A 15,872-nucleotide genomic window follows, 5' to 3' on the forward strand; every position below is an offset into this window, starting at 1 on the left:
GTAAGCGATGGCTTAGGAGGTCTGCCGTGTGCTTCCCTCAGTTCTCAATGTTCTAGGGGTAACCCCTATGTGGGCTACGTGTGTCCTTCTGTTGTGGCCTGTTTGTTCTCCCTGTAGGCGCCCAGGGAGACCGAGTTATGCTCCTGGCCAGCTGTTGTAATGCTCAGCTGCTTGTAGTTGTTGTGGGCCCTTCAGTCTCTTTATCAGGTGTGGGGAGCCCCAGCACAGTTGGCTGCAAGTTCTAATACCACATTTGTGTTGTAGTATTTCTTTTAAGTGAGTAGGCTCCCAGCATGGCATGTTGTTAGGCTCAGGGCCTTACAATTGCTATAAGCCTCCAGCCTTATGTCTCTTGTCAGCTCTCTGAGGATTGCAGCTGGGTGGGGCTGGCCTCAGGCACAGGAGCACCTAATTGTTTCAGGCTTTGGGAGGTGGGGCAAACCCCCTATGTGGGTCTTTGAGAAGCACAAGTCTTCTGCAGCTGACAAGCCCTGCCGCCCACAGGTCCACACACACAGTCAACATAGTCCTGCCCCGTGTGCACGCCCCAACCTCCCAAAGCGGACCCAGGCTCTCCATGGCGGCAGCCCCACACACTCCACCACCGCCCCACACTCTCCACCTGCTCCTTGTGCACGCCCTGCCCCACTGAAGTCGGCTCAGTTGCCAGGCTGCAGAGAATCTTGTCACCAATCTATGCAGGCCCACAAGTTGCCTGAGGGCTTGTTGTTGGGTGGGGCCAGTCTCTAGGGTGGGCTATCCGCCCTGGCTGAGCTGGATTAAATTGGTGCTCTAGCGGGTGGGGCAGACCCTGGGCCAGCTGGCCTCAAGGAGAACTCCAATGACGTCTGTGTCAGCACACCCACATCAGGCCACAACAATGGCGACCACCAATGTCCCAGTCCCTGTAGAGGTCTCACCCCTCACTGAGATGCACTCAGGGCCTATCAGGTGAGTCTCTTTTCACCACAGCACTGTGCACCTTTCTTTCTGGTGATTTTAGGTTGCTTTCTGAAACGGGTGAGTTTGCACATGGGCCCTTTAAGAGCTGGTTTTCATTTCTTTGTGAACCAGCTTTTCTGGGGGTTCTCCCCAATGTTTTAGTAGCAGGCAAAGTCAGATATTATGCCACTCGTCTCGATTGTGCTGGGTCCACAAAATGCCCATAGCGGGGGCGCTCCCGGCTCAGGGCCTTGCTCCTCCAGGGAGGCTGTGGACCTGTGGGCTGCTCCTGTGCGGCCATGAGGCTGGCGGCTTGTGAAAGCGGCGTTTTTCCTCTCCGGAAGGGAGTCTCTGCCTCTTCCACCTCAGTTAGGATTGTCTGTTGTTGCAGGAGTTCCTCTTATCCAGTTTTCAGTTCTGTCTCAGGGGTAATTTTTCCAAGAGTAGTCGTAAATTGGCTGTGTCTGCGGGAGGAGGTGAGTTCAGAGTCTGCCTACGCCGCCATCTTGACTTCCTCCAAGATCTCCAAGACATTTTTTCATGACACAAAGTATTTCCTATTATTTTTAATACACTTAATTTTGTGGGAAATTACTTTAGTATTTTTTTGTATTTCTAATGACATTTATAGCAGAAATTATAGTTAGTAAAAATAATAGTTAACACTTTGTGAGCATTTACTCTATAGAGGCACGTTGTTGTACTTCATTTCAACCTCCCACCAATCCTGTGAGATAGGCATTGCTATTGTGTCCACTTTACAAATTTGGAAACTAAGGCTTAGAAATAGGAAGATAGAAGTTCTTAATCATACAGTAAGTGACGCATATTAGATAGAAAAAAATACTCGTTCTCATTAGAACTCTAGCTCCTGAACACCTCACTTCTGTTCTCATACCTAATTTTTACTGTATTTATTGTTTTTGTCATATTGTTTCTCCACAAACTAGCTTAATTTCTGCCACCACAGACACTTAGTACATTATGTTGGCATATTTTGTGGCAAAATGCTGCTAAGGACCACGCAAAACAATGCTCAGGATAAAACCTGCTTGTGGTCAGAGTTTACCTTATACGTGGACGAGACATGCAAGTATAAAGGCAATTGTGATACAATGCCTTGTAGGCGATAATTATTCAAGTACATAGGCTGGCACAAAACTCAGACTTGGACTTATCAAGGAAGGCTTACTGGAAGAAAATGGCTAAAGTAAGACATGAAACAACAGTTGACATTTTCCAGAACTCCTACTTATCCAACACACATAACATTTCACTCCACACATAAAATCTGTCCTATGATATGATTTCATTTATTATTTCTTTGTTTATTCCTCTTTGGTAAATGTGTGATCTACCACAAGACTTGATTTCCAGAAATCAACATTATTTTCAACTCTCTCTTCCAAAATCTGTGTCCCCAACAGTCCCTTTTATAAGGGAGTAATGAAGAGTAGTAAATACGCCATCATTCTCACCCGCCCCCAATCCCCCCAGCAGGCCCTCCTTGACTTGTTTCTTCCTCTCTCCTCTCCTAAACACTCATCTTCATCCTCCTAAGCAGGTTCAACACTGTTTCCTAGGTCCATGTAAGCATTTGGAAGTCTAAAATGATTAACGAAATCATTTTTTTCACTACTGAAACATGTTTCACGAATATCAGATGCCCCGGGACCCATATTTACATACACAATATTACCAAAATAATGGATTAAAATACAAAGCATTCAATGCTGTGTCAATTATTTACACACTTATTAAAAACTAGTTTTGGATGTATATTGTATCACTTCATATTTTCCTGCAACCCTAGATGAAGACACTGTTTACTAAAAGATCCCTTGGCGCATTCATACATCTTTACATCTTCTCCTTATTTTCTTTCTACTACTGTTAATAAGATATTTTCCTCAAATTTTAAATAGATTTTGATAAAATGTTTTTTTTTTCCTAAGAATCTTGTGTTTTTTTGTGAGGAAGATCAGCCCTGAGCTAACATCTGTGCTAATCCTCCTCTTTTTGCTGAGGAAGACTGGCTCTGAGCTAACATCTATTGCCAATCCTCCTCCTTTTTTTTTTTCCCCAAAGCCCCAGTAGATAGTTGTATGTCATAGTTGCACATCCTTCTAGTTGCTGTATGTGGGACGCGGCCTCAGCATGGCCGGAGAAACAGTGCGTCTGTGCGCGCCCGGGGTCCGAACCCTGGTCGCCAGTAGCGGAGAGCGTGCACTTAACCGCTAAGCCACGGCGCTGGCCCGAGAAAATGTTTAACTGTTCAAAAAATTCTTTCTTTTTCATTCTAGCTTCCACCCTTCTCCACTTTTCTCAGCTTTTTAAATGTAAGTATAAAGTAATTTTTCTTTAAACTTCAGATCCCTAAATGCTTTTTAGTATTATTTTGTTTTGCACATCCTTGGAAATTGCTTACACAGAAATGTTTTGCAGTTGATCCACTAATGCATTTTTTCATCTTCCTCTTCTAACTTTTTCTTTTAGTCAATTACCCCATTACCTCTAAATACATGTCAAAACTCCTCTGCAGCTTTCTATAAAGGTTAAGTTAAAGCTAATAGGGATCTTAAAATGTATCTAGTCTAACGATTTTATTTTGCAGATGAGAACGATGTTGTTGAGAGGGAAAAGAATTTATTCAAGGTTACATAGCTTTTTCATGGCAGAACTAGGGCTAGAAATAACTTCTGAATTTTCTCATATCATATAACATTCACGATGCCATCTGCCTACTTACTATTGGATCTTCTCCCCAACATGCAAAATGAAGGAAAAGATGAGGGGTTTTAACATAGAGTCACTGGATTTCTATCTCACTGACAGTATTTTAGGATGTAATTCTCTTGGCTCTGCATTTATGTTCTCTTTGGAGAAGATCCTGTCAACCAAACATAGGATGAATACCAGGAGAGAGAATTAATAATAAAGAATAAATAATCTCTCTACCATTTATGATAATATTTTAAAATAACATGGACCTTAAATAAATGTTTTCTTGCAATATTTTTTGAGACTTAGGACTCCACTTAGTGAATTTAGAGGAACTGCATACGTTACGTATTTCTTAGACTATGTTAAAATCCATAAAACCTATCCTCACCTCCTTTTGAGTATTTTTTCTTATATTATATGAATGTGTCTAAATTTACTACAATTTACTCTCAATTTTACTCTTAAAATCATATATTTTAAAATGTTTACTCAGAAGAATAAGAAAAAGGATTTGAACTTTGTTAGATGTATTTGCTTGGATAAGTCACTGAACTGCTTTCAGTCGGAGTTACATTATCTATTAAAAATATAATAATCTATAAAGATGTTTGAGGATTAAACAATGTAATGTATGTGAATGCAATTTTAATTTGTGAAGATATATAGTAAATATCAGGCTTTATTACTGCACAGTCCCCTTCCCCAAAATGCTGTGCCCACATATATAACTATACCTTTGTACATGTTTTCTCTTTTCTACTATGTAACATCAACATCTGGAAAGTTCCAAGGTCACCTCCTCAGTGAAGCTTCTGTGACATCCTCCTCTCTACCTTCTGGAAGAGAATACAGAACTTTCACCACTTTAGTCTAACAGTGAATTGTCCAGTCCTTTACTTAGGCAATTATTTTATTCTTTATTTTGAAAGACATCTCCTTGAATTGGGAGGTTCCTGGTTACTTCCTTACCTTGTTTTCCTGTGTTGTAATGTAAAACTTTGCCAGGACTAGGTCCCTGAAGCAAACGTTATTGGGGAATGTAAGAATACGTTTATATCCCTTTCTTCTTTACAAACATAATCCTGAATTTAGTGCCCTTTCTACCAGTTTGTAGTTTAAAATTAATATTTATTTCATACTTAATCCCAATTACATTTCCATTTCATCCATTAAAACAAACAAAAATAATACCACAATCAGAAGGAAAGCACACAAAGTCCCTCTCCTTTTTTTCCCTTCTGATCCAGAGCAATCCTTCACTTTCTACATTAGTACATTCTCAAGTCTTTCTTCAGTTCTTACCAAAATCATATAAGTGACGATAAAATTTTCGAACAGTGGTCAGTGCAAGTTAGTATAGCAATGTGAAAGATTGGGATAGAGTTGACAAAAAAGAGATTATCATATTCTTCACCAATATGCTACTTAAATTTGGAACATTTAGGAAAAAAATCCCCAAATTTTCTACCTTTAAATATTTAATACCAGTCAAATTATCATTAGTCATACTAATAGCTATATTTTATTCACATATTCTGTGTCCCTTTACTAAACTCTTTATACATAAAATGACCTTATCTTGATATCTGCCGTGTGAGTTAGGTGCTACACTGTCCTTTTGTAGTGAGAAACTGAGGATCAGAGAAGTTGGGAAGTTGGGACCAAATCCACACGACTGTAAGTAGTGGGAGTGGGTGGAGCCAGGATTTAACTCAAATCTTTCTGATTCCAGATTTCAAGCTCTTAATCACCGTTCTTTATTTTCTCAAGTATCAATAGAAAAATAAAGTATACTGATTAAACGCTCTGAGAAAATTCTAAAACATATATGATTTTTTAAAATAAGTTTTCTTACAGTATGTGTTTTAAAAAATTAAGCTCTCTTGATATGACCTTCTATATACAAGCTTGTATTAAACTATCCTTCACATTAATTACTTTAACAAAAAGTACTTTGTAAATGGAAAAGTTACAGCACAGAAATGAATACTTTACTTCACGTTTTGGTTCAAAACTTCTACTCTTGACTTTTTAACCTATGTTCCAAAATACTTTATTCAACCTCACTAGTTCATCTCTAACTGTGGTTTATACTGGCATGGAATTTGGCAGTTGAAGTGAGCTTATTGGTCAGCTAGTTCAATCTTCCAGAGAGAGGCGGTGAGCGCTCTGAGCAGTAGGAGAGCTGTGACGAGACCGCAGCTCTCCTGCCCAAGGGCAGTGTGCATCGGGGATGCCATCATCCTGCCAGCTTCCGCTGAAAGGATATGTGCAACCTCATTGGAGAGTGCCGAGCACGCAATGATAGCACGCGTTCAGTATTTCAGACAATTGCCCATTCTGCATTTTCACTTAGAAGCCTCAGATTTGAAATGTTATATTCTGTGGAGTGATATAAAAACTAGGGACAAAAGGAGTATGAAATGATGTTAATAATAATAGTGATAGGCAAAATTTAAGAACCCTTTTTATTTGTAGTGAGCTTTTCCTGACATTTTAATGTAAGATCATACCAACCCGATACTGTAAATAAAACGTGTTTTTAACCCTATTTTTTTTTACTAATAGGAAAACTAAGAGGTTAACTGACTTTCCCCCTGGTAACATATCCAGTAAGTTGCTTGAGCCTTAAAGCGTATGTGTTTACTTCCTGTTCTCCTCATGAATCCCCTCTACTTCATATTCAGTTGCTCAAGATATAGAAATTCAGTGATCTCCTCTTATCTCTAGACCTCAAATGGGGCACCAGAATATTAGATCCTACAATTATTAGATATTTCCTGAGGTAAAATGCAGCCATTGACAATAGCCCTCTACTGGGTCAATTTTGCTATTTACTATACTCCTCTCAGAATATGTAAGCCAGGTACATATCTTCCTTCAAATATGCATTCCTGATGATGGCTGAAAATTAAAAATATAGTTATTGAGAAAATATAGAAGAAAAGAGAGTTAAAAAAATGAGTTTCGTATGTCTTAGATAGGATGTAGGTGAAATATCACACTTTATGCTAATTGACACAAATAGGGCTTTTCTCTAAATGTGTGGTTTTCCTCAGTCATTTAGCAATGTACTTTCTGACAGAAAGAGAAGGAATAACTCCATCTTTAATAGTCCAATCATTTTTCCAACTGTTTTCTGTCTTAACAGCTTCTAGAAGAATTGGCTATACATGAATGAACTATCTGTATGATTTTAGAAGTTAAGCTGAATATTTTCAATATGTATGGGAAGTTGGAAATAGAGACAGTAATGCTTTTTATTTAGTTCATGAGATTTTTCAAGCTTTAGTTTTTTCTCTATACCAACTAACAAGGAAAGAGCAGGAAAATAAAACGAAGTGCACAGTAGCACCAGGAAAACAGTGCAGCATCAAGCATACGTTCACCTTGACGTCTGTCATCTGGCAGACACTGACAGCAGCGTATAGTTGTTGTCATATTGTTGTTGTATATAGTTAACATACAGTTAAAGGTTGTTTTGGGAAGGAAACAGTTAAACATCAGTCATTTCTAACTCTGTGACTGGCCAAGTCAGCATCTCAATTCTTCACATTCTATTCCTTTGAAAACATCTTATACAAAAACATAATGGGGCTTTCAAACTGTCACTTTCTTGGTGACAAACCTACTGCCTCTGAGAAGTTCCCTGGCGTAGAGGACAGAACACAGAACACAGACAAATTCTTTTGACACTCAGTTCAACAACTTACCGTCTTGAGTTTCAGCTCAGTGCCTAGAACATTGAATGTATTTACCATAAAGTAAATCAGTGATTAAAGAGGGGAAAATAAAGATGAAAATAATTTAATCTAACCAACAGATAAAGATGAAAATAATTTAATCTAACCAACCAGTAAAGATGAAAATAATTTAATCTAACGAATCCTCTAGTCACACTCAGAATACATGCCTTGTATTTTATTTCTCTACCACAATGAATAACTTCATGAAAGCAAAGCTATTCTATTTCTTTCCAGATCGCTTAAAAGGTTGTATAAAAAAATTAGGGGTAATACACATGAAATGCAAAGCTTACAAAGCTTGAAAAATGTAGTGAATTTCCAATAAATGGTAGTCACTACTAATAGTATTCAGTATCCTCCCATTGCTTTAGGAGAAAGTTCAGACTACTCAGAATGCCTGGTGCAATCTGCATTCTCTGCATTCACTCCTAGTCACACTCCTATAAAAAGTCCCTCAGATCCTGGAGTCTTTACTATTCCAAATGTATTCATATATCCAGGCTATCCTATCATTCCTCACTTCATATAAAACACTGCCAGCTCAGGTCCTACGACTTATGTAAAGACACTCCTGACTCAAGCTCCTTGTTCTTAAAATTTCTACTTTCTTCATTGGTCCATGTCATTTATTTGGCACTCTTTTTGCCATTCACCTTGGGCTTATACATGATTTGCTGTGTGTAGGTCTTTTTTTCCCCAGAGGGCAGATATGCCTTGTCTTATTCTTCTCTTTAAGACAACAAAATTCCTTTTAAAACCAGGTGTGGGTGTAGGTAAAACTGCCACCATCACCCCTACTTTCCTCCCCACCACAATCTCTGCTATATAGTTCAGTTGGATTTCCTACATCACTTATGACAGTGTTTGCCCCATAATAAGTTTGTGATATTTATGTAATTGACTGAGATTCAATTTCTCTATAAAAGAAGCAACATGTATTTTCCAGTTGCCCCAATACTACTGAAAAAAATGAAATATATTTATGAGAAATCAAAATTAAATTGATACCTGAGGCAACAATGAGCTATCACACATAAAAATGTCACACGTAGCGGTATCTAGAGCTTGTTTTATGAAATTGAAATTCATTTGAAAAAACATGCTAAGCTCATAAAACCAAAACTTCAGACACTAGACCACATTCCTGGGCAAAGCAAATGTCCTTTTCTCATCTTTGTTTACAGCAGGCAATCCTAGACTAAACTCCATTAAGTAGAGAGATTCTGATGGTCTTTGGCTGTACACAAACAGTGCATTCACTATAAACACAGTGAGGGAGGTAGGAAATGGACATCACCAAAAGCTACACAAAAAAGTATACTCACCACTACGTATTTTGACAATGTAGATAAATAGATCAACAAAAGTTAAAGATGTTTTTAACACGTAGTGAATAGGCTAAACTAAAAATGATACTATCTCATTTCTGACTTTGCAATATCAAATGATACACAGATTTAGTTTTCGATCAGAAACAGAAGCTCATTTATTAACTCTACTTGAGAAAAACATCTGTGTTTGCATATATAATTGATAAACGACCTACGGAACTATCCAGAGTCATTTGGGTTTTTTTATCCATGTTTATAAAACTTTAAGACTAGTTCCTATGCACTAGAAAAGCATTTTTATATTCCATAGCTTTCTGTTGTATAGTCTTTACATCTTTGCTGGAGTAGAAAGTGTGTGTCTGTGTAATTTATAATCTTTTCAATATGTATTAAAATGCCCCCATAAGCAAGTCACATCATTTAACTTCAACTTTCAGTGGGTGTTTTTCAAAAATATTTTAAAAAATCTATCCATTACCTATGTTTGAAGTTTAAATGATCAGTCTTTAATGCCACTTTAGCATATCAGAAATATATCACTTTATGATTATAATTTAGCTGACCCACCTAGATTACTGCTTTTCTCTTTCAGGTTGATATAAAGAAATGTTGTTGACTAATTAGGAACATTAAAGCTATGTGTTGCTATAGGCCCATCAAGATGATCAGACCCTAGAAAAGAGCATCCGTCAATTTCCCTTGCCCCTGATAGATTTCTCATAGATATGCTGGAGGACAGAAAGTCAGAGAGGAGATTTTAAATACAACTGTTTCAAACTCTAGGAAAACTGAGTACTATTTACCACTAGAAGAGTTATATTCTTGAGTTGGCTTTCAAAGCCAATTTATGATTTCAGAAGTCATATCAAATAGAGTCCCATAAATGACTGGTTGATTAAAAAGCTTTTTCTGGAACACCATAAGACTCATTAAAGAAGAAGGAAAAAAAGCAAAGGAAGGAAGCAAAGATGGAAGGAAAGAAGGAAGGCAGGGAGGGAGGGAGGGAGGAAAAAGAAAAGGAAGAAAGGAAATGACCTTTGTTTTTTTATCGACTTGAGGAGAGAAAGAGATGATGATGTGTGGCAACTCCATAGCAGCGTCAGTTAGGCCCCAGCTTCTGTCAATATTATGAGGCTAAACACGAGGAGAGGGGAATGGAAAGGAAAGGGAGTGAATTTTGTATCAATAAATCTGTGTCTTCTGTTTCTGAAGGAGAATATTTAGCTTACATACGTATTATCAGACCCATTATATTCCGCTTTAATTTCCTCAGGAAAGACCTCATTCTTATTGTTAATACGCTTCCAAGTGGTTAAATTCATCTATGCCTTGGGTATGTTGTTGCTTTCATTTTGCCAAAGGAAAGTAAATATTCTTAATTAGTAATAATGCTAAAAGTTATTACTAAGTATTTAAAACCCTCTTCAGTTTGAATTCCTTGTGAGAATCAACTCTGGCTTCAATGGAGGGTGCTGTCCTCACAGTTATATGTTCCCATCTCTCTTCCTCAGGCTACTATTTTGAAGCTGAATACAGGAGTTGGTTTGTAGAAGTTTGAGCTGACAGAATGGGACAAAAAGGAATAATATTGTGAAATCCTGGAATATGTTTAGATGGAGCACAAATTATAAGGGAAAGTTAGAGAAAGATATTCATGCCTTTATACATGAAAAGCACACACACTTTTAAAAAAGCAACATGCTATATCTCAATATCTGTAGAAAAAAACAAAAAGCGAAATATACTTTACTATAAACAATATTATATAGAAGTCTTCTAGATAAGCACATATATGAATGAGTAAATCAAGGTCATTACAAGTGTCCTAAAAAGAAACAAAAACTCAAAACCCACAAAAGTACCCAATGCATTAAAATTTTTGAAGTTAAGGTTTACTGTTATTTTGGTAATGAAGGCAACTCCAAATTATTCATCATTGTTGAATAATAATAATTCATATCAAAATATTGAATTGCTTAATCTTAAAAAATTGGATGCCATTATTGGTATCAACACCATTTTATCCAAAAGTAATGCAAATGGACATTGACTTCAACAGCTTAATATCCTTGTCTTCACCATTCCCATTCCCAGGTTATCTCGCAGGGTACCTGCAGAGTAACATGTATGGCTCTTTCTCTATAAACCTAAAGCCAAAGTGTTTCAAGTTTTTCTGTTACCAAATAATGAGAAGCATCCAGGGATTCCTTCTTTCTTGTTTTTAATAGTGAAATTGCTTTCTATTACCTGTATTTTTCAAAACCCCCATATGACTTATATTGTAAATACAATTAAGAAAATGAGAACAGAGGAGCCGGCCCGGTGGTGCAGTGGTTAAGTTTGCGCACTTCGCTTTGGCGGCCCTGAGTTCGCCGGTTCAGATCCTGGGCGCTGACCAACGCACCGCCTGTCAAGACATGCCATGGCGGCATCTCATATAAAGTGGAGGAAGATGGGCACAGATGTTAGCCCAGGGCCAATCTTCCTCAGCAAAAAGAGGAGGATTGGCATGGGATGTTAGCTCAGGGCTAATCTTCCTCACAAAAAAAAAAAAAAAAGAAAGAAAGAAAATGAGAACAAATACACAAAAAATAAAAGAAAAAGAAGAAAATGAGTAGCAGAGAGATTTTATAATTTAACATAGCATAAATATCAGAACAGTTCTTTTTATTCAAAATTTACTGCATTTTGAGTGCATATTATTTTAAGAAAATATCTACTTCTTGATATTCAAGACAGAGGAAGCAAATTTTGGTAATAAACCAGCCACAGAGAAAGAACCTTTACACAATCTCCCATCCTCAAAAGCTACCTAGAGAGAGAAAAATTTCATCTTCTTAATGTTTGAACTTATGAAATTTAGTGTCTATATTTCAAACTTAGGAATCTAATAAATTAAGAGTAGTTACAATCAAGGAAAATTTCAATTCTACAGTGGATAACTAAATACATACATTTTAGAAGATTCTGTCAAATCACAGCTTTAAGTATTACATTGTATAAAGTAAGACAGACCAATAAAACTGCAGGTTAAATGATTATGCAAAATTATATCACATAAAATAATACATTACTCAATTCTGTTAATCATACCATAGCTAAACATTATTACAACAATGGCAAACACTAAAATATTTTCTTTGTTTGCAAATTAGCTCTCAATTTTAGGAAATGAATATTTTTGTTTCCTAAGTTTGAATAAGTGCTACAGAAATATAAATTTTCCTGTCAAACAACCTAACTTTTGTAATTCCAAGTTATTCTTGAAATATTTCAAGCATCACAATATTTTGGTATGCCTGACATGAAATAATGAAGGGCAAGGTTTACAAAATAAAATTTTCATCTTTTTTTATTAAATTTACTTTTGCCATTTAATTCCATTTAAATTAGCATGTCTCAAGAAAGATATATATTCATGAAGAATCACTTTACAGAAATCAATCAAAGAGTAGAAGAGGGAAATGAGCCATTTTTACCAAACTGAATAAATTTAATGTTTTGTTTAAGCAATTTTTTCCAGATTTATTGAGGTATAATTGACAAATATAAATTGTAAATATTTAAGGAGTACAATGTGATGATTTGATATATGTACATTGTGAAAAGATTACCATAATCAAGCTAATTAACACATCCATCACCTCATATAGTTATCATTTGTGTGCGTCTATGTGTGTGTGTGTGTGGGGGGGTGTGTGTGTGGTAAGAACACTTCAGATATACTCAGCAAATTTCAAGAATATAATAAATACAGTATTATTAACTATAGTCACCATGCCGTATATTAGATCCCTAGATTTTATTCATCTTATAACTGAAAGTTTGTACTCTTTTTCACCAATATCTCCCTCTTTCCCCCAGTCCCCAGCCCCTAGGAACCACCATTTTAATCTCTGTTTCTGAATTTGAGTTTTTTGATTCCACAAGTAAGTGAAATTGTGAGTATGTCCTTTCTTGTGTCCAGCTTATTTCACTTAGCATAATGTCCTTCAGGTTCATCCATGTTGTTGCAAATGGCAGGATTTCCTTCTCTTTTTACGAATGAATAACATTCTATTGTGTATATATATCACATCTTTTTATCCATTCATCTGCTGATAGACACTTAGGTAGCTTCCATATCTTGGCTATTGTGAATAATACTGCAATGAACATGGGAGTGTGGATATATCTTCAAGATATTTATTTCATTTCCTTTGCATATATGCCTAGAAGTGGCATTGATGGATGATATGATAGTTAGACTTTTAATTTTTTGAGGAACCTCCATACTATTTTCCATAGTAGCTATACCAGTTTACATTCCTAACAACAGTACTGAAGTGGTCCATTTAGTCCACACCCTACCCAGAACTTGCTCTCTCTTGTTGTTCCAATAATAGCCATCTTAACAGGTGTGAGGTGATATCTCGTGGTTTTGATTTGAATTTCCTCATGATTAGTGATGTTGAGCATCTTTTCATATGCCTTTTGGCCATTTGTATGTCTTTTTTGGAAAAATGTCTGTTCAGGTCCTTTGCCTATTTTTTAATTGGATTATTTGGTTTTTTCACTGTTGAGTTGTATGAGGTCCTTATGTATTTTGGATATTAACCCCTTATCAGATAGATGGTTCACAAATATTTTCTCCTATTCCTCAGGTTGCCTTTTCATTTTATTGACTGTTTCCTTTGCTGTGCAGAAGCTTTTTAGTTTGATATAGTCCCACTTGCTCACTTCTGCTTTTGTTAACTATGCTTTTGGTGCCATATCCAAGAAATCATTACCAAGACTAATGTAAAGGAGATGTTTCCTATATTTTCGTCTAGGAGTTTTACAGTTTCAGGTCTCACATTTAAGTCTTTAGTACATTTTGACTTTTTGTGTGGTTAAGATAAGGATATCCAGTTTTCTCAAAACCATTTATTGAAGAGACCATCCTTTCCCCATTGTGTATTCTTAGCCCTCTTGTCAAAGATAGTTGACCATATTTCCATGGGTTTTTTTCTGGGCTTTCTATTCTGTTCTACTGGTCTGTCTGTTTTTATACCAATACCATACTGTTTTGATTACTATAGCTTTGTAATATAGTTTGAAATCAGGTAGTGTGATGCCTCCAGCTTGGTTCTTCTTGCTCAAGATTGCTTTGGCTATTCACGGTCTTTTGTGGTTTCATATGAATTTTAGGATTGCTGTCAATGGAATGTTTAGTATATGTCTGTTAGGTCCATTTGGTCTAAAGTATAGTTGATGTCCAATATTTCATTATTAATTTTTTGTCACGATGATGTATCCATTATTGTTATTGAGATACTGAAGTCTCCTACTCTTATTTCATTACTGTCTATTTCTCCCTTCAGATCTGTTAATATTTGCTTTATTTATATATTTAGGTGCTCCAGTGTTGGGTGCATATATATTTACAATTATTATATCCACTTGATCAATCAATTCTTTATCATTATATAGTGACCTCCTTTGTCTTTTATGACAGAGTTTTACTGAAGGTCTATTTCATCTGATATGAGTATAGCCACTCCTGCTCTCTTTTGTTTATCATTTGCATAGAATATAGTTTTCCATCCCTTACTTTTGGCCTATGTGTTTCCTTAAATGTAAAGTGAGTTTCTTGTAGGCAACATATTGTTGGATCTTATTATTTTATCCATTCAGTCACTCTATGTCTTTTGATTGGAGAATTTAATCCATTTACATTTAAAGTAATTATTGGTAGGTAAGGACTTACCCTTGTCATTTTAATTGTTTTCTGACTGTTTTGTAGTTCCTTCGTTCCTTTCTCCTTCTGTTGCTGCTTTTTTTTGTGATTTGATGATTTTTTTGTAGTTTTTGCTTTAATTCCTTTTTCTTTATCTTCTGTATTTGTGTCAGAGGTTTTTCTTTGTAACTACCATGAGGCTTACATGAGACGTATACTTATAAAAGTCTATTTTAATCTGATGACAATTTAACTTTGAATGCACACAAAAACTCGACACTTTTACTTCTCCCCCACCACGTTTTATGTTGTTGATGTCACTATTTACATCTCTTTACAGTGTGTATCCAAGGCCTGGAGAAGGGCTGGAGTCAGATCATGGACTGCTTCAGGGTTCACAGCGGGGACCAAGGTTGGCAGGCCTGTTACCCAAGGCACAGGCAAGTGTAGCTCCTTTCAGATCCCTTGGTGGATGGTGCTGATGGCAGGACCAAGACCAAATGGGGCTGTAGTCAAATTCATAGAGGATGTGGCTGTTTCTGAGTCTGTAGCCAGGTTCATGGTCCACAAGCCCACCATCTGGGTGTTGGCCAACCTTCTTAAATGACCCCCCTTTGTCTTAGGGGGTCTTTGTCTTAGAAAATCCACCATGGCTTCAGTCTCCTACCTGGATCCCAAAGCTCCCACAAAAGCACTTTTGTCCACGGATGGCTGCCAAATTATTGTTGGTGTGGGGGGATACGAGCAGGGGACCTCCTATTCTGCCATCTTGCTGATGTCCTGCTTAAGTAATTACTGAAAAGCACATCTAAATAAAACAAAATAGAATCTCATAAGCATTTTACAATCTTCAACCCTTAGAATAAACAATTCAGCATTCAAAAAAAATTACAATGAACCATATTCATAAATATCTTACTAGATGCAGATTTTTCTCTTCCAATAAATTTAATGAAGTAGTTACAATAGAAAATTAATAGATTTATGCTGAAATCCCCTTGTGCTTCTCTACATACCACCCAGTTACAAACTATACCAAGTTCTAGGAAATCAGATTAAATATGCTGAAAACTGGATAAATCATCTCCAAATAATAGAGACATAGTGTTATAAGAAAATCACACTTCTAACTTCTTCTGTCCATAATCAACAAACTCAGAGCCAAGGAAAAAGTCACAGTATTTATTTCAATGCTACTCATCTGTGTCTTTTGGACAGGGATACAAATACTCACACATGTTTTACTTGTTTGTTTAGCTAGATATTGAATAACATTTGAAAGCAATAAAAAATAAATTAAGAAAGGATGCTTCAAAATTATTACGTAATTGAATACACAAGTTGTTGTTGTGATTTCTTGGTCAAATTATAAAATCAAACAAGTAAGGTGTGAAAATTAGAATGATTTTTACCTTACTGTTTGAGAGAAAT

At 36.5% G+C, this 15,872-nt stretch overlaps 1 long non-coding RNA gene across 1 annotated transcript; it reads left to right on the forward strand.

Moving 5' to 3' along the window:
* Positions 1–866: 866 nt before the first annotated feature.
* Positions 867–14,875, forward strand: LOC147916082 (uncharacterized). The gene is made up of 3 exons (XR_015553335.1): positions 867–951; positions 3,246–3,281; positions 14,782–14,875. It is a non-coding gene; the product is annotated as an uncharacterized LOC147916082 (long non-coding RNA).
* Positions 14,876–15,872: the final 997 nt, after the last annotated feature.

The sequence above is a fragment of the Ceratotherium simum genome, chromosome 10, assembly GCF_057802395.1.
Source record: "Ceratotherium simum simum isolate JZ-2026a chromosome 10, ASM5780239v1, whole genome shotgun sequence".
In the NCBI taxonomy this organism is placed as follows: domain Eukaryota; kingdom Metazoa; phylum Chordata; class Mammalia; order Perissodactyla; family Rhinocerotidae; genus Ceratotherium; species Ceratotherium simum.